Here is a 21,328-nt window from a genome sequence, read left to right as displayed (position 1 = left end):
AATTGGGGCGTTTTTGATAATCTCTCTTGTTAGGCTTGACCTGTCATGTTGATGATTAGGTATTTGGCTTTTCCCCTACAAGAAGGGGTAGAAGGAAAAGGTGTGAAAGGTGAGAGAAGGATTGTTGAGGGCCTAGGCTAGGAAGCTGAGGAGGCAGTGTGGAGCCAAGAACAAGTGTGGCCTTGGAATCAGGTAAAAGAAACAGCTGAGTTCACATGTCCTCTCAATCAGATATTGACCGTGCGGATTTGGGCAAACTACTTCTTTCTCACGTGTAAAATGAGGATAATAGTGCTGACATCACATCTAACACACAGTAATGTCTTGTTTCTCCACAGAGGTCATTAAATATTTTAAGCATAACGTGCTGTAAGATGTATGGCTAATGGCCTTATTAAGCAGTCTATAAACTGCACCTTGATAAAATGATAAATGAATGAGTCCTTTTATAGCTACAAAATTATTTAATAGATCACTCATCCGGATCCAGTGGTTCACTTCCAGAAAGTTCTTGACACATCTGGAGTTGTCAGGCTGGGGCTTGAAGAAGGAGGAACCCCTGGATTTCTAAGGCAAGGAAACCTCAGGGGTACAGGTGCTTGGATGTTCCTCTTCTCTGCTTGCCAGCAAGGGGGGCCCCTCAGCCTAAAAACATCTGCCAGGGAGCTGGGGCGAGAAAGGGCAGAAGCCATGTGGGAGGCACTATGGGAGGAGTTTGGGAAAGAAGATGACAGGATGCCAAGGAAATTTTGTTTGGTTTAGAGATGTGGCCTCAGGCCAGTTCCTTTCCTTCTCCCTTCATCCAGAAAAACAGAACTCAAGAGTAGAAGTCACCACCTTCTTCCTACCCCCTTTCCCAGTCCTGTTCTCTGCTCAGCTATGGCAGTCCTCCAGCGGCAGGACCTGTGTGGGGAGAAGAGGGGCAATGGGGACCCCAGAGGGGTTCTTAGGTTCTAATGCCCAGCCTCTCACCCGTTGAGACATCCAGCACAATCAGAAACTAAGATCCCAGGTCGCTGGGAGCCAGATGGTGCCTACAAGGTTGAGAGTGGGGTGGGGAGAAGAAAGGAATCACTGGGACTTGTGGGAGGACAGCTCTCTCGCTGGCTTGTCGACATGGGGAGCTTTAGATCTTTGGCTTGAAGGAAATGGATATTGGGGTGGGTACAGTCAAGGGAAGAGGGTGGTCAGAGAGTGCCCCAGAACAGCCACTGTTAGGGACACACAAAGTCCCATCAAGGAGTACACAGTCGTGGGTAATTTCAATAGAATCAGTCTCCAGACCCTGGTTCCCATATGGGCTTTTCCCTAAAATGGATTCCCCACCCCCCCGGGGGGGGCACATCCTAGGTGTCAGACTGGTTCTCTCCCTCAACTCCCCATTTGCAGTGGCCCCCTAGGTACTTTTCAAAAGGAAGCCCCATCTCCCTTGCGTCTGCCTTTCCCTGGGAGCTCTGCCTCCCACAGGAAAATCCTCCAATGCACCCAATAAAATGTCGACTTGAAATATTGATGTCTGAATCTCTAGTATGCGTTTGGCATTGATTTCAAGTAGGAGGAGGTGAAGGATTAAGATTATAGCTTCAAATTAAAGTAAATTATATAGGATAGTTTCTTAAACATTTACTCAAGCACATGGAGAAACAATCTTCTTTGGCTTTTACCAGAAGATTATTATCATATGCATATCATAATGCATTTTTAATTTGGGTACAAGTCTCCTGCTTGCTTCAGCTTTTCTGTACATTTAGTGGCCCTATGAATAGCTTCTCTTCTTTTTGGTTGGTAATTTCTACAAAATATTGTCTTACTCTAGCAATAAGCAATACTCATCCATAATACAAAAACTAATCTTTAAAAAAAAGACTTGTTTCTTACTTTATGCTTGATGATTATTTTAAAATTTTATATTATGTTTATTTTATTTCACCCAATGATTTACTAATATAAATTATAATGATAAATCACCTGTAATATTGATTAACATGTAAATTCTTTTGGTGACAGGAAATTTTCACTTTTTCAATTTTGAATTAATAATAAGACAAATATTCAACTTAGAAAAAATTTAATATGTAAAGTTTTAACTTATGTACTTATTTTATAACCAAGAATTATGATATGGTGACCAATACAAGATTTTTAAGCTTAGAAGTATATCCTACTAAGATAAAGTTCTGTGGGTAACATAGATGGAAATATGCATGCAAGGAGGACTAATAAATGAGGGAAAATTTCTGGCTGTTAAAAAGAGCTGATTCATGTGTCTTTTGAATAGATGAAGGTGGGTATTCAATACATTTTATCGAGTGATTTAACCACCTTTAAAAGTCAATATGCCAGAAGTTACATATTTCTCAATTACTTAAACTTGCAATAAAAATGTTATAAGTTAACTTAAAAAACGTGTGAGGAGGATATATAGTTTTTCAAAAAATGTTAGGAGATCCCAGAACATTTATAGATCTCTGCTCTGGGAGGTGGAAGGTGAATGTAGAAATGGAAGGCGTGGAGCAGCTTTTATAGTTTTTAGACAAAGAAACAATAAATTTGTGAAGAATTGACAAAACAAAGATGTTTGGGCTAGGGGTGGGAATGGTGAAGAGTAACTGGAAAGGTGAGAGTGAGTTTAACAAGGTTTGTTTACAGAGTCCTCTGATGCCTTTCAGGGTTGATAGGGGTCTGGCTCCAGTGAGATGGAATGTATTTCCTGCCTTTAGGCAGAAAAGGGACAGCTTTTTCTGCATCTACTGCTTCTAATTGTCTTCGGCTCAAAATACTTTTTATGTCAAAGAGGCGTATCTGGGGGCGGTATATTCTGATTTCCTTCAAGTGTATCATAGAATTCTTTAAGGGCGATGGCATCTTCACCCTGATGATATATAGAATGTGTGCTTCTGAATTATTATGTTTTAAAGGTTTCCCCGTTTCAATTTCTACTACAGTAAATATCAGTAAATATAATCCAATAGATAGAACAAAAGTTTTTTGGGTTTTCAGTAATTGTTAAGAGTACTGAAGAGTCCGAGACCAAAAAGTTTGAGAATTACTGCCTGAGACCTTATATTTCAACACTTGTTTTGTAGATTTGGAGAAAGAGGTCCCAAAGAGAGGAGATCAGTTGTTCAGGATCACACGGAGCTTGAGGCAGAGTCGAGAAGACTCTACACTCCACACTGCCCAGGTCACTTTGCGGATTAATCGCTGGCCACAGCGCTGAAACCCATACATTCCCTTACTTCCCTCCAGGTATATGGGGCAGGAGTTTATCTGCCCCCTTTACCTCCTGCCTCCCTCTCCACCACCCCTGGGGAGCACGGGGTCTTCTAGTATGAGAATGCAGCAAAACAACGCTACTGGAAGCCCATCATATAAGCAAAATTGGTAAAGTAGGGTTTGTTCGTGCTCCTCTCTGAAGGATGGTAGCCTTCTCTGATGGAGCCAGAAGTAGGTCATCCTGAGACAGGAGTAGGTAAAAGACTGAAGCAGCAGAGTAGGCCAGATGGGTCTGCAGCAGACTCAGTTTTAATTGAAAGGTGACCAGGCAGGAACACTCAAGATCTCCTTTGCCTCATTTCTTGGATCCCAATTGTGACCCTAAGCTGCTGTGACTACAGTTACTGTCTTTCTGTTAATGGACTGCTCCCGTGGCCCTTTCAGACATGGTGAAACAGAACAGTTGGGAGACGTGTAGGAGGAGCCTTAGAATTTTCTAGTGCATTTGCTCATTCACTCAGTGGTGTTCGTTGAGTTCTCGCTGCATGCCTCAGCCAAGTCTGGGCCTTGGGATGCAACGTGATGCGACAGACACAGGCCCTGTCTCATGGACACCACCTCTTAGCAGAATGCTCCATGCCCTCCTTTTGCAATGCCTGAGGTTCAGAGAGGTGAAGGGACTTGTCCAAAGTCACACAGCCACATGAGGAAAGAATTTGCCGAACATGTGCCTTGTGCCTGCACCCCTGATACAGCAGAAATAGGCACAGATGAGCTTGTTAGAGAGATGAGACTTATGCCCAAGTTGGTATTATAAAGATTTAGAGGGCACAGGTGAGGTGAATCGGAAGTAATTATTTAATTTCTTTAATGACTTAAGGGCAGTTTTCGTGCAAGAAAAAAATTAGGGGGCTCATTTTTGTGTTTGTTGTTTGTTTCTTTAAAGTTCAATTTATTAAGCTACACATTTAAAACTCAAGTTCTTAATTTTAAATTCTGCTTATAAATAAATGCTTATAAATCTAGAAAATTTGAAAAATCATTTTTCAAGGCCTTAGATGGATATGTTATATCACTTACAAATTCAGTTAAACTACTTGAAATATTTTAGACTGCACATACAAATTTAATACATTTGATTTTCTTTTTAAGTAACTCAGTCGCCTGATTTAACAAAACATCTTGAGTGCCTGAATACGCTCTCAAGGAATTAACAGGTCCCAATCTTATAAGGGTAGTGAAGCTTAAGTTTTCTCAGATGTTTCAATGCTACATAAACTTAGTGAGATTTCTACTTAAAATCAAAAGTCTAAATTAGTTATTCAATTAACATTGTAAGATGAAATTTTAACGCTGATCTATTTATAACTCAAATAGGACAAATTATCCTAAATGTTCACATACCTAAAATATCAAATGTGCACAGATTCCTAAGGCAAAATATGAATACTGTAGTTTTGGTACCCTTAAACAGTTCTATACCAAATTTGACATCTTTCTCAAATAAAAGAAATTAGGGGATAGTTCAGATCATCCTGCCATATTCTGGGAATTACCTCCCCAGGGAAGTTTGGGGGTGACTTTCTCAGCCTGCTGGAGATTGCACAGATATTGACTTGATCCTTCCCTGTTGCCCTGTTTGTCAAGAGCACTCTGAGCGGTGTCGCCAGGCTTGGCTTTACCATTCATGTTAGACAGTCACTGATTTTGCTGCTCAAAGAAAATTTTAGCTTTCCCTCAAAATGGTCATTTGCTTGGATTTTACTTTTCTTTGGATCTTAAGATATGTAAAAGTATTTATGCCAAACATAAAACAGCCTTGACCTGAGAGACTCCTGCATTGGTTGATCACCCCTGTTTGTAGAACCTCACGATTCTTAGGAATATTAAGGTGTTGATGTGTGTGCTACTGGGGGTGGTGAGTCATTTCCATCTGTGACATACAGACAGTCCTCCCTCTACTTTAAAGTCACATTTGAGGATGAGGCCTTGGGTCTTCAAGGAATGTACAACTTGGCATCCTTTCTCTTAACTCTCGGGAGCTTCTTAAAGTATTACATTTTGACTTACCTCTTTGAAAGCCCTCCTTCACCTGCCGCAGGAGGCCCAACATACCTGCGAGGAGGGTAACAGATGTGTGAGGAACTGAGTAAGAAATTCTGTGAAAATGTGGAGTCATGCGGAAGGCTGGTATAGAGCTGACTCAGCAGAGCAGAGAATGAAGGCTAGCCTTCAAAGAAGTTGAGCAGCACGGAGGGTGGGAACTGGTGGAAAGGGAAGGTCTAAGGAAGCGTCCTGGAGGCTGATGAGAATGAGGGGGTTCTGAGAGATGGAATGCTATGACACAAACTGAGTGGGTGCCTACAGTGGCCAGCCTCTATCTTAGTTGTTGTACAGGTATTGACTAACTCATTTCCTTCTCCGGGCACCCCTAGAAGGTACATATCATCATTGTTGCCATTTTCCAGAGTGGGGAAGCTGAGGCACGGCGAGCTTAAGTCATGCCCTGGTAGACTGTGTGCGTGATGATGGAAGATACTTCAGCATACGCTTCAGTGTGACATTTGAGGAGGTGGCAGGGCCCCCCCCCCCCCAGCTCCTCTGGCCAGTCTTCCTGGCTGCGCCTCTTGTCAAGAGTATTATTCAGTCTGCCTTGAAGTGATTCTTTCTTTCCTTTTTTTTTAAAGATTTTATTTATTTATTTATTTAAGAGAGAGTGTGTGCCCATGCGTGAGCAGTGGGGGAGGAGCAGAAGGAGAGGGACAAGCAGACTCCATGCTGAGTGCGGGGGGCGGGTATGCTCCATCCCACGACCCCCGGGATCACCACCAGAGCCAAAATCAAGAGTCAGACACTGAACCAACTGAGCCACCCAGGGGCCCCAAAAGTGATTCTTTCATGCAAGGTGCTTGTTGGTGTGCTTGAGGATAGAGCAGGGCCAAGCCAAGCTTATGAAAACAGATGTAAGGGAAGAGTTTTGTGTCTGCTTGCCAATAAGTGTTTGCACTTTTTTTTTTAAAGATTTTATTTATTTATTTGACAGAGAGAGACACAGCGAGAGAGGGAACACACGCAGGGGGAGTGGGAGAGGGAGAAGCAGGCTTCCCATGGAGCAGGGAGCCCGATGCAGGGCTCGATCCCAGGACCCTGGGATCATGACCTGAGCTGAAGGCAGACGCTTAACGACTGAGCCACCCAGGCGCCCCAAGTGTTTGCACTTTTAGCAGAATTTGATCTAAGACCGGCTGCCATGGCAATAGGCACCTGTTAGTGAGCTTGTGCAGGACTGCTTCCCCTCTGATCACCAGGGTTGTTATTGTCTTCCAGAAACCCTGACAACTGCCTAACTACCCCATTGCTGAGGGCAGCCCGAAACTGCCCCAGGTCACACGGCTGGTAGGTGGCGACCCCAGGGCTCACCCCCTAATTAGCATGCCATCCTGCCACTCTGTAAGAGGAGGTGAACATAAGCAAGCAGGGTATAGTGAAGGGGCGGGGCCCTCAGGCAAAAGGCATCTCGGGAACCAGTAGTGATTTCAGAGGAAAGATTCCCTCGAGTCAGGAAAGGAGGAGGTGATAGTGTGAAGACGGTGGGTGCCTCTAATTCTAGACGTAGAGGGAGGAAAGCTTCTGCCTGGTGGATTGCATTTCCTTCGTGAAGTAGAAATCAAGGGCTCGGGTTGAAGTAAAGGGGGTGGGATTGGTAGTGGCTATGGGACAAAGTCCCTTTTGTGTCTCCCACTTAAAGTCTCATGGGACGCAGGGCTGCCGAGCACCAAGAGTGTAGAGCTTCTCTGAAGAGAAGCTAGGAGGCTGAGCATGGCCCTAGGGTCGAGGTAGGACGTTTGTCCTGACCCGGGGTACCTATTGATCAAGGTCAGTCAACAGGAAGCCAAGGATACCTGCCTGTCCTTCTCATGATCAGTGAGAAGGGGGACAAAGCACAGCCTGAAGGACCAAGTAGCCAGACACTTGCTCAGTAGGACTCGGCTAGTCTGGAAGGGGAAGGTGATGGGGCATTTTCCTGTCTCTTCCCAAAGTGCATGAGAGTGCTGGATGCTCTGTCTTGAATTTTAAGATTCCCCGAGGTCAGTGAGGAGGACAGTCTGTTCTGGAGGAAATAAAATGACTTTGCCTTTTGTTTCTCTGCAAGAGCTGATGAATAATTCAAGGCGATGGTGAGGAAGTGGGCTCTGTGAGACAGGCAGCTCGGAGCAGGGACATCCTGGTGGGTTGCCATAGGACTGAGCTCTGTCTTCATCTTGTAGACTCCCTAGCATCCCTGGTACGGGTCCCACACAGCTCCCAAGGAGCCGCGCTGCGCTGCTTTTCAGCCAAGGGGCTGAATGTCTGCTACAGAGAGGCCCTGGAGGAACTTTCCAACTCAGGCAGGCACGAAGAGGCCAACTGCCTTCCTCGCAGGCATTTGCTTTGTACTGAGAGGACAAATGAGGGGGTGCTGCCAAGGGGCAGGGGAGAAGTAAGAAAGTGGGTTGGCTGGCTGGGGAATCCCTCAGGCCCTGCTCCTGCCTGCCCGTGTCTGGCCATGGGGCTTCTTTTTTTTTTTTTTTTTTTAAAGATTTTATTTTATTTATTTGACAGAGAGAGAGAGACAGCTAGAGAGGGAACACAAGCAGGGGGAGTGGGAGAGGGAGAAGCAGGCTCCTGGCCGAGCAGGGAGCCCGATGCGGGGCTGGATCCCAGGACCCTGGGATCATGACCTGAGCCAAAGGCAGAGCTTAATGACTGAGCCACCCAGGCGCCCCTGGCCACGGGGGCTTCTTTCTCTACTCAGCTGGGGACAGTTTCTCCCGGAATCACCTTATCAGTAGCCCTTCCCCAAGGACTCACCTTTGATCTAGAGTTGCTGGTTCGCATTTAAAGGAGTAGATATCAGGAGCCCTCTGATAGGGCAGATGCCCACCTCCCGCTGGGACTGAACTCACACACCGGCCACCCAGACATCTCGCTCTGAGAGTCAATAATCCCACTGTCTGGATTTTGCCTTCCAATTCAGCTGTCAGTGTATTATTATTATTGTCTCCTGGAACACTAAAGATACCTTTGAGGCACTTTAAATGCACAAAACGCCACGCCGTTTGTGTTGCGAGAGTGGCCGTGCGAGGGTCCCAGCAGCAGCACACTACCCCACACGAGAGCTGGCTGCTGCCTTCCTGGCTGTGGAAGACTTCCCTGGGCAGCCACGAGTGAAGTAAGGGAAAAGGCTATCCGTTCAATGTCATGGGATTTCAGAGTATAACGTTTTCATTATGCAGTGTTCAGCTGTAGAAGAGTTGCGTTTAGCGACCCAGTCATAAACGAATTTAAGAGATGCTGGCAGTCAGATCAAGGTCTCGAATGGGACCAGGGAGTGGGTGTTGATCTCAATAAACCTCTCACTAACCTTCGGCAATAGTCCCCAAAATACAGAGGAAGGGAACTGCTGTGTGGGTGCAAATCCTCTTCAAGGAGTCAGCCTCCTGGCTTAGAGTCACTCCCTGCCGTCAATGTGGTCTGATAACTTTCTGGTGCCCCAGGGAAGATGAAGCATCTTACTTCATTAAAACAGATGTCCTCAGGGTTTTGTAAAGTAGCACTCCCTCAAATAACCCATGTACCTGAGAGTAGAAGGAATGGTGTCACGGTACTCTGAGAGTGTGGTGTGTGTGTGTGTGTGTGCGCGCGCGCGCGTGCATGCGCACGCGCTGGGAAGTGGGGGAGGGGCGCCGGAGGAGTCACTACAAAAACAGAGCCTCAGAATCCACTCACTGATTTAGCAAGCACAGGCCGAGTGCCCACGGAACAGCCTGACTTAGGAATTAGATGCATCAAGACAATAATAACAAGGATAATAGAACACTTTCTGTGACTCAACCCTATTCCAAGCTGCTGTGGTCTGAATGTTTTTGTCCCCCCCACATTCATGTATTGAAACCAAACCCCCATGGAGGTGGTAGTAGGAAGTGGGGCCATCGGGAGACAATTAGGTTGCTAGAGCAAAGCTCCCATCAGTGGGATTAGTGCCTATAAAAGAGACCCCAGAGAGTTTCATTGTCCCTCCTAGCATGTAAGGACGAAGTGAGAAGACAGCCATCAGTGCAAAAGCTGACTCTCACCAGACATGGAATTTGCCAGGGCCATGATCTTGGGCTTCCCAGCCTCCAGAACTGTGAGAAGTACCTTTCTGTTGTTCATAAGCCTCCCAGTTGATGATATTTTTATCATAGCAGCCCAAACAAACTCGGACACAAGCCCTTCTATGTTTTAGGAAACGTGTGATTTGGTGAAGAAGAGCAATGTATACCCAATTAATGAGAAAACACAGGAAAATGTAATCAATAATATAAGGGGGGGAAAAAAAAGGAACTATGGAATTGCCCAGGAGGGGGACATAATTTCTGAAGTTGGAGGTGGGAGATGGGAAAGCCTTCCTGGAGAAGAGCATTCCTTCTCCTTTCTTGGTCCCATTTGTGAGCCAAAAGACAAGCTGTATTAAGTCTAATAAACCTAAGAATAGCTTTAGAGATTTAACTGCCCCGGTGTTTAGAATGAAATTAGATTAAACAAAGAGCCAGTGTTGGCATCTTCTGGTTTGCCTGAACTTCACATCTATTGAGTCTTTCTTTTAAAATTAAGATTTAATTTATTTATTTAGAGTGAGAGAGCATGCATGAGCAGGGGAGGGAGAGAGAGAATCTCAAGCAGACTCCCCTCTGAGTGCGGAGTCCAACCTGGGACTCATCTCACGCCCCTGAGATCATGACCTGAGCTGACATCAAGAGTTGGATGCTCAATTGACTGAACCACCCAGGCGCCCTGCCATCTATAGAGTCTTTTAAGGAACCTACAGATGCTCCATTGCTTCCTGCTTCTCCTCTGAAGCGACCTGATCTTCGAGTTCCAGCCTCCTTCAAGTTATAGAATCTTTCTGAAATAATTTCTTACTTGGGAGTATTGATTTTAAGTAGTAGTGTAGAAAAAAAAAAGAGTTTTCTTATCTCCTTCCTCTACAATAAACAATTGTCCACAATACTATTGACTCAATAGGCCTTTGTGATGTTCCCCTTAGGATATAGTCACCACTTATTATATTCTTTCTGTGGAAAAACCAACACATTTATGATGAAAAGGAGTAAAGGAAGATTATTGCATAAAAATAAAAGTTATTTAAAAAAAATTGTTAACTATCTTTTTTGAGATCGTGTTGGGTGGGGGGAGGCAGAGATGAGTTCTGGTCCTCAGTATCAATCAATTCACAATATAAAAGAAGGAGCAAAGCAACCACACACGCGCGCACACACACGCACGCACACGCACGCACATGTACGCGCACGCACACGCACACAGGCAGCTGCTGAAGAGGAGAAGCTTCCGAGGAGGACGTGCTGTTGGGGACTTCACTGTTTCATTTCACACACACCTTCTTGTGCTGGAGCCCTGAGCCCCTGGTAATCTATATAAAAGAGACAGGGCAGTCATTTTGAGGGGTTTTTTTGTTTGTTTGTTTGTTTGTTTGGTGTCCTCTACAGAGATTTTAGCCAGGCTGGGTAAAGTGATGGGCGAGGGACAGGATTTTAGAACTTGAAAATATTTTGCTGCCTGTCTGGAAGCTGACCATGATGACAGTTGGCTCTAGGCCTTAGCAGATGCATTTCCCAAGGATTTTTAGATTAACGAGTCCAGAGAGCCTCCCGTGGGGCAAGACAGTCACGTTATTATCAGATTACCAGGAAATAGGGGAATCTGAGGGTTGAAGTGGATGATGGGACACCAGGAGTTATCAGCCTAGGTTCTCATAAACACTTTTGTTTCCAGGACATGCAAGGAGAAGGGGTGGCTTCAAGCCTGTGTGACTTCAGGGGAGAGGGAGGTGATTTTCCAAGTGTACATTTGGTCCCTTGCCTCTGTGTTTGCACATACGCCCGTGAATGCTGTTCGAGCCTACAAAAGCCACCCCCCCCGCCCACCGCTCCCCCCTGCTTTCCCGTGGACATCCATCATGACATCTAACAGCTCAGCACTTTCCCAGGACCCCTTGTCGGTTTGAAAATTTCCAGATTTATGATTCCATTTCCCCAGGAAGGAGCCAGAAACTTCTTTTCCCAAATTCCTTTGCAGCTGGCTAGAAGCATAGGCCTGGCCTCCTTAGATGCACCCATGCAAGACTTTGATTAGGAGGAGGTTTGCAGAGTCAAGAGTGCTGAGTGGAAGCCTTTCCATGAGGGTGACAGAGAGACTGGGTCTACAGAGGCAGAGGTTACGATGGTCCTAATAGCAGTTCCCCTGCCCCACTGTTAATAGCAGTCTCTCCTGGGACAATTAATTAGAGTGTCGGTCCTAGCTGAGTAGCTGCCAAGCCTAATTACCCAGCCTTCCCAGATAGCCCAGGGAATAACCAGGGGAGCCCAGTGAATGCCCCGGAGGTAGCCACAGGGAGATGCTTACTAGCCCTCCTTGCACATATGGATGGGGCATACCAAAAAACTCAGCAGTCAAAAGAATATTTTAATGTACTCTTTTAGTAAACATTTAGATATTCCAGCCTTGCAAAGAAAGTATGCATGTGCTTATCCTTATTTTAGAGTCAAAGAAACAGACTTTTCAGAAAAGTCTAGCAAGGTACTCAAGTGATTTAATGTGCCCAGATTAAAAGTAGAGCCAGGCTTTCTGACTCCTGGTGCAAGGCTTTCTTCACAAAAACCTACCTCACTATGTAAGGAGACTTGAATTTTATTCTTGATTGAATTCAACTAGAAATTCTCAAAAACAAAAATCCTTCCAAGTAGCTGTTGATTTAGGGTACTCCTGTGACCGAGAGCAGGTCTGGGACGCGGCTGAGGCAGTACAAAATGTAATAGGCACCAAACAATGCAGTGATCAAGATAATATTTAATGCAATATTTTTAAAATAAAAATTAATGAAAAAAAGCCATGATGAACAAACATCAAACTTTTAAATAAGAACAGGATCAGTATGAATGATTTTTCCCTTTGTCTCAAGCTCTGATATAGTTACAGATCCTGTCTTTAGGGAACCTATACATATTATTTCAAAATAAGTTAACAACCCAAATGAAGGGACCTAATTGTCTTCTCAGATATTCCAAGTTTGAATCTTTCCCTCCTCGTATGTGAATTTTCTGCAGCAGAATACATAGCGGCATGTCTCTGTGAGCATTCCGGAGCCCATAAATTTTGTATTAGATCAGAATATCTGTGTCCAGACCTGTCTGGATCTGTAGAAATATTAGCTCTGGCTGGATCTCTAAAATAACAGAGTAAAGAAGACAGAATGAAACAAAGGGAAGCATAAGATTAAATTTTCATGACTATCTGGGCTGTCGGCTGTCAAGCACCTCTACGTAGATGCCTTGATAAATCGTAATGAGGAGAGTGGTGATTATCATTTATTTGACACTATTGCAGAAACAGAGTTAGACACTTTAAATAGCTGATGCTTCTTGTCACAATCCCTGTAAGGTAGGAGGAGCTCAGGAGGAAAGTGAGGTTGAAGTCCCTAGTTAGCAAATGTCAGAGACACGGTGCAAGCCTAAGTCTGACCAACTCCAAGGCTCAGGTCTTCCTGCCATAATCTGTTTCCTTTCAAGAAAGTGGACTTGTCACCTTCCAGAAATCAAGAAGTCTGAGGACTATGGAGCACCCAGACTGGACTTCCCAGCAGGCCAATGGACATCGTTCTACTGATGGCCTGAGGAAAACCTCACCTCCTCTTTGATGAGTGACCTGCAATCTCTGTCCAATGACCGGGCACCACTGGATTATCTCTGCCATGTTGTGAAATCTGTCCAGTCCCAAAGGATAGCCTCATGGATTTTTATGCTCATTACGTTATCCTAGAAGTTCTGATACGAGGAGATACCCTAAAAGTTCAGTTGTGAGAAGAAGTTCCGCCACAAGAAGTTCAGAAGGCATCCTAACCTGATTGGGGAAACTGAGGCTTGGGTCAGTAAAACAATTGCAATAGTGAAAACTGGGGCCAGAACCCAGGTAGGACCCCACCGCACCATTCAGCCACTCGGAGTCAGTCCTCACCCTATGTATCCAAAGGGTTATGCTGCATCAGTGAGGCTGAAAACTCTCCTGAAAAGGTTTAGCTTGTGGCCAGAGGTCAAACACTGGCATTTTCTGGGCCAAATCTAGTTTGTAGATGTGCTTTTTTTTTTCTTAGTTGGTAAAGTGTTTTTGAAAAATTTGGATGAGCTGATATCATTTTAAAAAGCAAGGGTTTTCACCTACAAATCCAGATTTCTGGCTTCTTTTGAAAAATTCCAAGATGGGGACACACTGGAACCATTTTCACAGATGGCAGCTATTGGCCAGGGCTGGTGGTGTGTCGGAGCCCACTCAGACCGGCCCATCAGAACCAGTTGTAGAGTGTTCAGGAATGCTATGGGCCAACTGTGAAACACTTGGTGTCCTGAAGCCAGCCATATGGGATTGTTTACACCACAGATACTGGCCGGATGACAAATGAGAGTTTTATTTCCTCTGCCCTCCCTCCCTTCCATCCTTCTTCCTTTTTTCTTTCCTTCCTTATTTCTTCCCTCCTCCCTCCATCTTTCCTTCTCTCTCTCTCTCTTCCCTCTTGCTCACTTGCTTACTTACTGTTTTTCTCCTTTTTTTTTGGAGTGCCAGTTTATCACCATAACTTAAATAGCTGGAATTAAAGAGAATTCACCCTCTTTAGAAAAACACAGTCCCGCTGGGCCATCATCACCTATCTATGTTACCCCCAGGCTAGGGAAGGCACTGGAATTTTCATCTCCTATAATAGACTATGGCTTTAAATGGTGATCCTAATGCAAGCTTGTGCATTGTTGAGTAGGGGAAGAAGATCAGTCATCACAATCTTGACTTTAAGCCCTTTTAACAACTTTTCTTATTCAAGTATAACACAGATGTGCAAAACCTAAAATCCCAGCTCAAGGAATTATCATAAAGTGAGCTTCACTTAACAATATCTAATTCAAGAAAGAGAATATTGGCAGTATAACCAGGGGCTCCATTGTACTTTCTCCCTTACAGCCCCCTTCCTCCTTCCCAAAGGTAATCATTCTCCCACCTTCTGACACTGTAATTTCATTTTGCCTGCTTTTGAATATATATATATATATTCAACAACTTTGCACTTGAAAGTATATATATTCTTTTATGTCTAGGCAATTTGATTTGACATTCTATTTGTGAGTTCCAGTCATTTTTGGGAATAGAGTTCTTCTCCACAGTTCTTCCTATAAATATTCCACAATTCATTCATTCATTCTACTATTGGAGGTTTTCCAAATTGAACTATTTTAGCCTGGGTTCCCCCAAAAAGAGAGCATAAGACAGAGGTTTACCTGTGAACACTTCGTTCAAGAATGTGTTTCTTGGGAGTTGGTATGCAGGCCACAGAGAGTGACATGGAAGAAGGGAGCCCAATTTATGGATGTGTCACTAAGTTAACCACTATTGTAGTCAGCTGGTGCTCAATCCTGTGAAACGCATTTCAGAACTTCACCAGGGAGGACAGAAGTGGAAACATTTACCCATTGCCCATTGGCTCCTGCCTCCCGTGGGCCAAGGATGATCCCACAAGCATAATTTCTGTTCTTCCAGGTTGTGCGTGCATGAGTTTTCCAAGGGAATCCCAAGTCAGAAAGGCTACGTTGCCGCAAGTCCAATGTATGTGCTGCAGGTCCTAGGCAAGGCATTACTGATTTCACCAAAGTCTGCCTGGAATCAGCTGTGACAACAAAGGTAAGGTCAAGTGGATTTTGAAGTCGTGCAAAAGAGATGTTCATGTATTGGCTTTTTTGAATTTGTGAACATTCTTATACATGTGTCTTGGTGCACATCTGTACATATTTCTGTTAGGTATATTCACAGGATTGGAATTGTTGGAACATAGATATTCACATGTTTAAGCTCGGGAGATATTGCCAAACAGTTTTCTAAAGTAATATTTATTTCTGTTCCCACCAGCAATGTATGAGAGTTGAAGTTGCTCCAACATTTTGTGTTGTCATATCTTTTTAAAATATCACTTAAAAGATATATACATATTTGTTTCTAATATTATATATATAGCTTTCTAATAGCTAATGATTGTTGCCAGATTGTGTCTCCCTAGCTGCTCGGTTCACTTAGCACCACATTTTACATCTGGTCATTTGAGTGCTGTGTCCTGGGCCGCAGATGTGCTCGTGTATTCTGGGCTATTGTGGTGAGATCAACAACTTTGCACTTGACCTCAGTGGCAATCCAAAGAAAACAAAGAGAAAGGAACAAGACATTTGACATCCCCAAAAGAAGTCACCATAATTGATTACATTTCATTTATCAGGAAACCATTCCAAGTCTTTGACTAATTTGAGACTCCCTGTTGTGATAGGGAATCTCGTCCTTGATGAGATGTTATCATTCTTGCCAGTAGTAGCCAGGGGCCTGCTTTTCTCGGCTCAGAGTTTAGGCTGTCTGTTACATGTACTCTTTTTTAAAAAATATTTATTTATTTATTTGAGAGAGAGAGAGAGCACGAGTGAGTGTCAGTGGGGAGGGGTGGAGGGAGAGGGAGAGAGAAACTCAAGCAGATTCCTCGCTGAGCATGGAGCCCAACATGCTCACGACCCTGAGATCATGACCTGACCCTGGGATCATGACCTGAGCCAAAATCAAGAGTCGGACACTGAAATGACTCTGTCACCCAGGCGCCCCACATGTAGTCTTTAATAGAGAAACAGGAAGGAAGGAGAGACCACCCTTCAAGGTCTGGCCCCAGATTCCCTGTCTCCTTTGTTCCCATCCAAGGTGAACCAGCACGTGGCCCCTCTGTAATGCAACAGCCAGTGCTGCCTTCACTTCCACTGACCACAGTCAAATTTCCTTCTGTGCGGCCATCTTGGCCTGAGCTTCAGAGTAACTCCTCCTAGGTGATGCACCACGTCTTGGAAAACCACACTTAGGTATCTCTAGCTTCTAAACAGCCCTTCCAAAGATAAGGAAGTGGGTTACATGGATTATAAGTGGAAAGAGTTTCTACTTAAGAAGCCTCCAGAAGCCCCCCAAGGTCCTCTTTTTCTGTGGCCTGCTGTGACCATTGTACTCCCTGACCACTAAGAGCAGAGGCTCCTCAGTCCTGCCTCTACCCTGTGTGCTGGCCCAGCCCACCCAGTGTCCAATACAGGCCATTCCTGGGCACACTGCTGGCCCACTTCACCATGCCAGGCCACGGAGCTGTGCCGACAGCACCTGGCGAGTCCTCTTCCCCAAAAGATGCTTCACCCGCTCAGGGCAAAGTGCTCTTTCCTTACTATGGGCAAAGGAAGGTCAAACTGACCCCAACTTTTGCACTGAGAAGCATCTAGGAGGTGTCCTCAAACATCTCAACACTCTGTCATCTCCTGAGGAGGAAGGCCCAAGCCTACAGCATTTTTCTTTTGCACCTCTTCTCCCTGCCACAGGGCAAAGCTGGCTTGCTCTTGAGCACTTCAACATTTCATGACTGAAATGAAATGTTCATTTCATTGAACATGAAATGTTCATGTTTCAATGAAACATGCTGACTCCCCATACCTGTGGGGGGCAGGTGGCGATAAGGGTGATGGGCAGCCACACTTGAGAGCTTTCTCCCAAACCCGTCCTGCTGTAAGAACAGCCAGTGTTCACTGCTGGACTCGCTACGTGCCTTACTGAGCACTTTCTAGGCATCTATCTCATTTAATTCTTGCAGCTCTTCGAGGCAGCTGCTAGAATTAACCAACTTTATAGCTTGGGGGACTGCCTTTGGCTACCCAGTTAGGAAGCGGTCACGGTGGGATTCAAACCCAGGTAGTGGCCTCCAGAGTCCACACGCTCAGCGGCGATGTTGTACCTGCATTTCTGGCTCAGTCCCCCAAACAGGGACTGTCAACTCCCAGCTACTTACTTCCATCTCCTTTCCTTGTGGTCCCAGCTCCCAGGATTGTCCTGAAAATGATTCCAGGGAATATGGTTGGAATGTATCCCCCTCTCCCTTGTCTTCTCCCCAAGGCCCCCTAAACCTCCTGAGATTGGAGCCCCTGTGTTTTGAGCTGTGCTTTGGTGCAGACCATGGTCTGCAGGGGTAGACTAAACTCTGAGCTTCAAGCCCCAGCTCTGCTACTTAGCAGATGTGAAAACAGCAAGTTCCAAGGCTTGGTTTCTACATTCGTACCCTGGGATAATCCTAATGCCTGCCTAATAGGGCTTTTCATAGGATTTGAGGAGCTGATGCATGGCAACACTTCACAAAGGACTGGGCACTCTGAAGGGTACAGTGAATATCTGCTTTACTACAACAGAATTCCTGTCCAGTTTTTGAAATCTCAAGGTTGGAAAGTGCAAACACAGATTCCTTTTTGGTTCCTGGTCTCTCCAGGTCCTTCGCCCCTTGCCCACATTTTAGCGCCACTGCCCCCTGCAGCCATTTCCCGCAGCTTTGGAGCACCACACACTTTCTTATCACCACTTTCCTGGTTGCACAGGGACTCAACTCCTCTCTCCATTGGGAGAGGATGCCGAGCTCTTCCCGGTGGCCCTTGGTCAAAGCCTGTGCCTTTGGTGTAGCCCTGGTGGATGCATGTGCCTCCGTTGACATTCAGCAACTCAGAGGCTCATTCCATATGAAGAGCATTGGAACGTTTGCGAGGTCCTGGGTAACGGCAGATCATCACTTTCAATCAGAGGTCTTCGCTTCCCCTCCCACACTTCAGAGCTGACTCTGACTAACAGTCTGAGGCCCGTGCACCCAGCAGCAGGATAATGAGAGCCCCAAGGTCAAGCCTCACATACGGAACTTTGAGTTTTCTAGTGGTTTCCCATTTGTGTGTGTGTTGTTTTTAAAGATTTTATTCATGTATTTGAGAGAGACTGGGAGAGTTTGAGAGAGAGAGAGAGAGATCACAAGCAGGGAGGAGGGGTAGAGGGAGAAGCAGGTTCCCCGTTGAGCAGGGAGCCCGATGCGGGGCTCGATTGCAGGACCCTGGGATCATGACCTGAGCCAAAGGCAGATGCTTAACCAACTGAGCCACCCCGGCATCCTAGTGGTCACCCATTTAAACAAGGAGAAAAGAAAGAGGTGAATTCATTTACCAATACATTTTATTGAACCCAATGTCTAAAATATCAGATCAACATATATTTAATATAAAGATTATTAATGAGGTAACTTATATTTTTTAAATTTGTACTGAATCTTTAAAACTGCTATGCAGTTTATACTTACAACACATCATAATTTGCACTGCTCGTTTCTAGGGCTCGCAGCATACGTGCTACTCACTACTGTAGTAGACAGTCCGCATGATCCCAGCTCCTTCGACATTTCCTGCTAGACGTCTCCGTCCTACCAGAGGCAGCGCGTAGCATGGTGCCTGGCCCACGGAGGAGGGCAAAGCCTGGGTTGCTCTTTCCTTCTAGCTTTTGCTGTCACTAAATCATCCTCATACTGACTTATCCTGTCCCTCTTGTCTTGTCACATTGTTTACCTTTTCCAGGTGCTGGGAAGGGCGCTGGGAGGCCTGGAGGCAATATTTAGTGCCGTGTTGGGTGACAACCCCAAAATGCCTCATCTGGCCAGAACTAAAACTAGATCCCTGCTCTATAGACTCTTTACCAAGCCCATTTGTGGTTTATCCAGAGGGTGACTTCGGACCAGCTAGACTAAAGACAAAGGCTTAGTATGACTGATGGACAGTACTCTTGTCCAGAAAAGGCACAGAGCTTTCCATCAGAAGAACACCGGAAAGCTAACCATGAGAGTTGGCTTCCTATCCCAGAAATGCTGTACCGCTCAGGCCAGGGATCCACTTTCTTGTCTCTTAGAAATACCTACAATGGTGGTTAAAATAAATCTCATATCTATACTAGTGCGGTGGTTCTTAGTCAGGAAGCATATCAGAATGACATATCTGAGGAGATGTCTCAAAATATTTTTCTGCTCCAAGAGTCTAGCGTAAATGAACATCACAGAACCAGAGGTATATGTACATTTAGATGCTGACACTGTCTCTGCTGCCAGACCCCACTACTACCTTCCCAGTCGAGAACCACCATTGTGGTGGCATCCAAATAAGTAGCTCTGACATGGAAGTTTAGAAAATCAAAATGATCCAACTTCTAGCGAAGGCCCTTCTCTCTGCTCCTTGATTCTCAGCTCTTTCAAAACAGCTTCTCTTTCCAGTTGACACGTAAAGGCTCCGACCTGACTTTCTTTTCCTCAGGAGCCTTCATGATCTTCCCCGGCGTCTGCTGCTGCGCCTCCTTCCTGTATTTCAGATGTGGCCTACGAGACCGAGCACTGGCTAAGTACATACAGCAAGTCAAAGGATGGGGCACAAATTGACCAGAGGTCTTCCATCTCTTATCAATTTACCCAATAACATTGTCTTTCTCTGTAGAGGTTACACTTTTATGCACATAAATGAGAATTAGAACATCTCTGCCCTGTTCTTCTTGGTGGTATAGCAGCGCAATGATGCATGTTGCCACCCGTTTCACTGGAAGATTTGCCATAAATTTGCTTTTAAAAGACATTCTCTTACAGGACTGTCAATGGCCCTTGCATTAAAAATGAGAAAAATATGGAAACATGCATTAAAATATTCGGAAATAAATGGCTTCTTTATTACATAAAAGCTCTCATGTGTCTCAAAGGTACTGAGAATAGAATAATTTATCATAAATGAGATGATTATTGCCGGGAAAAGGTCTATTTTAATGCCAGTTTTCTTGGGGATTAAACCAAACCCTAGCGGTCCACTGGGGGTGTTCATAAGTGTGTAAGTCAAACGCTTAAAAGCTTTAAGTGGGAAATACATGCTGATGTAGCATCTTTGGGAAGACAGAACACATTCTGTTTGTTCTTATCTCTGGGGGGGGGTCAGCGCCTGTGTCCAGAAACAAAATGAAGAGAATGACTCCTCTGAAACCCAGATGAAAATCCGCTGTGCTTTGGGGTTTGAACTGAGACGTTGGAACCTCAGCCTCTCAGCCCCCAGGGTCCCCAGCAGCTGGGCGGCGGCCAGAAGCAGAGATACGCTCAGCAAAACAAACACGGTCTTGAGAAAATGTTATCCTGTTGTCCTTTTGGGCACATATTTCGCAAGAAGGTAAGTGGGGACTCGAAAGGAAAACTACAGATCTGGAGTTAAGAAAAAGAGTGAATTGTATTTTCTGATAGAGCCAGAAAATAGGGTGTGGCTCTTGCACCTCGGACGTACGGCTTAATGTGCACCTCGGACGTACGGCTTTATGTGCACCTCGGACGTACGGCTTTATGTGCACCTCGGACGTACGGCTTAATGTGCACCTCGGACGTACGGCTTTATGTGCACCTCGGACGTACGGCTTTATGTGCACCTCGGACGTACGGCTTGCAGAGACTCAGAACATGATCAAATGTATTTCTCACAAGAACTCTATTGGATTAATATTATGTATGCATATTATTTGTATTGAGTGAATCTTAATTTGATCTTTCTGTGTTGAACCAGGGTCATCTTTATAAATATTAATTATCACTATACAGTAACTGAGCAGAGGCCTAGTGATTAGAATGCCATGTCAGTCACCTTTTCAGGGACAGTTTTAATGGTCTTGGAGGGGAGAAAACCAACCTTACGCATGAAGCCAGGGTGTCTAATGACTTGGGCAAGGGAAGAGAAAAGTAATGGGCATTCATTTTGTTACCAGCGTAACAGCCATGGAGACTGGCATGCTGCTGATTATATTTCATATTCTCTATGCTATAAAGGCTTTATTACATGTCCTAGCGTGTGATAACAGATAAAAGGAACCCCGTAAGTAGCTCTCCTAAACTTCCCACTGTCATTTCCTTACCAGTACCCTTTATCCCATGTCCTCCTGCAACTTCATTTCTAGTTGCAGGAGGACATTGCATTCAGTACATTGCCTCCCCTCTGGAAGGATCCATGGAGCTGAGTACTAACATCATCATGACTGTCTTGTTTGGAGGGACGGAGGGGAGGGCGTGGGCAGCCATGGTCCTGGACCGGAAAGAGGAGCTGGCAAGGAAGAAGTCTGGCTTAAGGACAGTCCCCCCAGGACTGATGCCTTGGCAGTCTATTTAAGT

General features: G+C 45.1%; 1 long non-coding RNA gene across 1 annotated transcript in view; it reads left to right on the top strand.

Annotated features, from left to right (window-relative positions):
• LOC115944066 (uncharacterized) overlaps positions 1-20,931 on the top strand; it is a 114,195-nt gene extending 93,264 nt beyond the window's left edge. The window contains exons 9-10 of the long non-coding RNA XR_014146888.1: positions 14,836-14,976; positions 20,121-20,931. This is a non-coding gene — a long non-coding RNA (uncharacterized LOC115944066). The remainder of the gene's footprint in view (positions 1-14,835; positions 14,977-20,120) is intronic.
• The last annotated feature ends 397 nt before the right edge of the window (positions 20,932-21,328 follow it).

The sequence above is a fragment of the Leptonychotes weddellii genome, chromosome 7 (genome assembly GCF_054177405.1).
Source record: "Leptonychotes weddellii isolate Sample4059 chromosome 7, ASM5417740v2, whole genome shotgun sequence".
NCBI lineage: Eukaryota > Metazoa > Chordata > Mammalia > Carnivora > Phocidae > Leptonychotes > Leptonychotes weddellii.
Note: the sequence above shows the minus strand (reverse complement) of the source record. Positions and strands in the feature narration are given on the sequence as shown.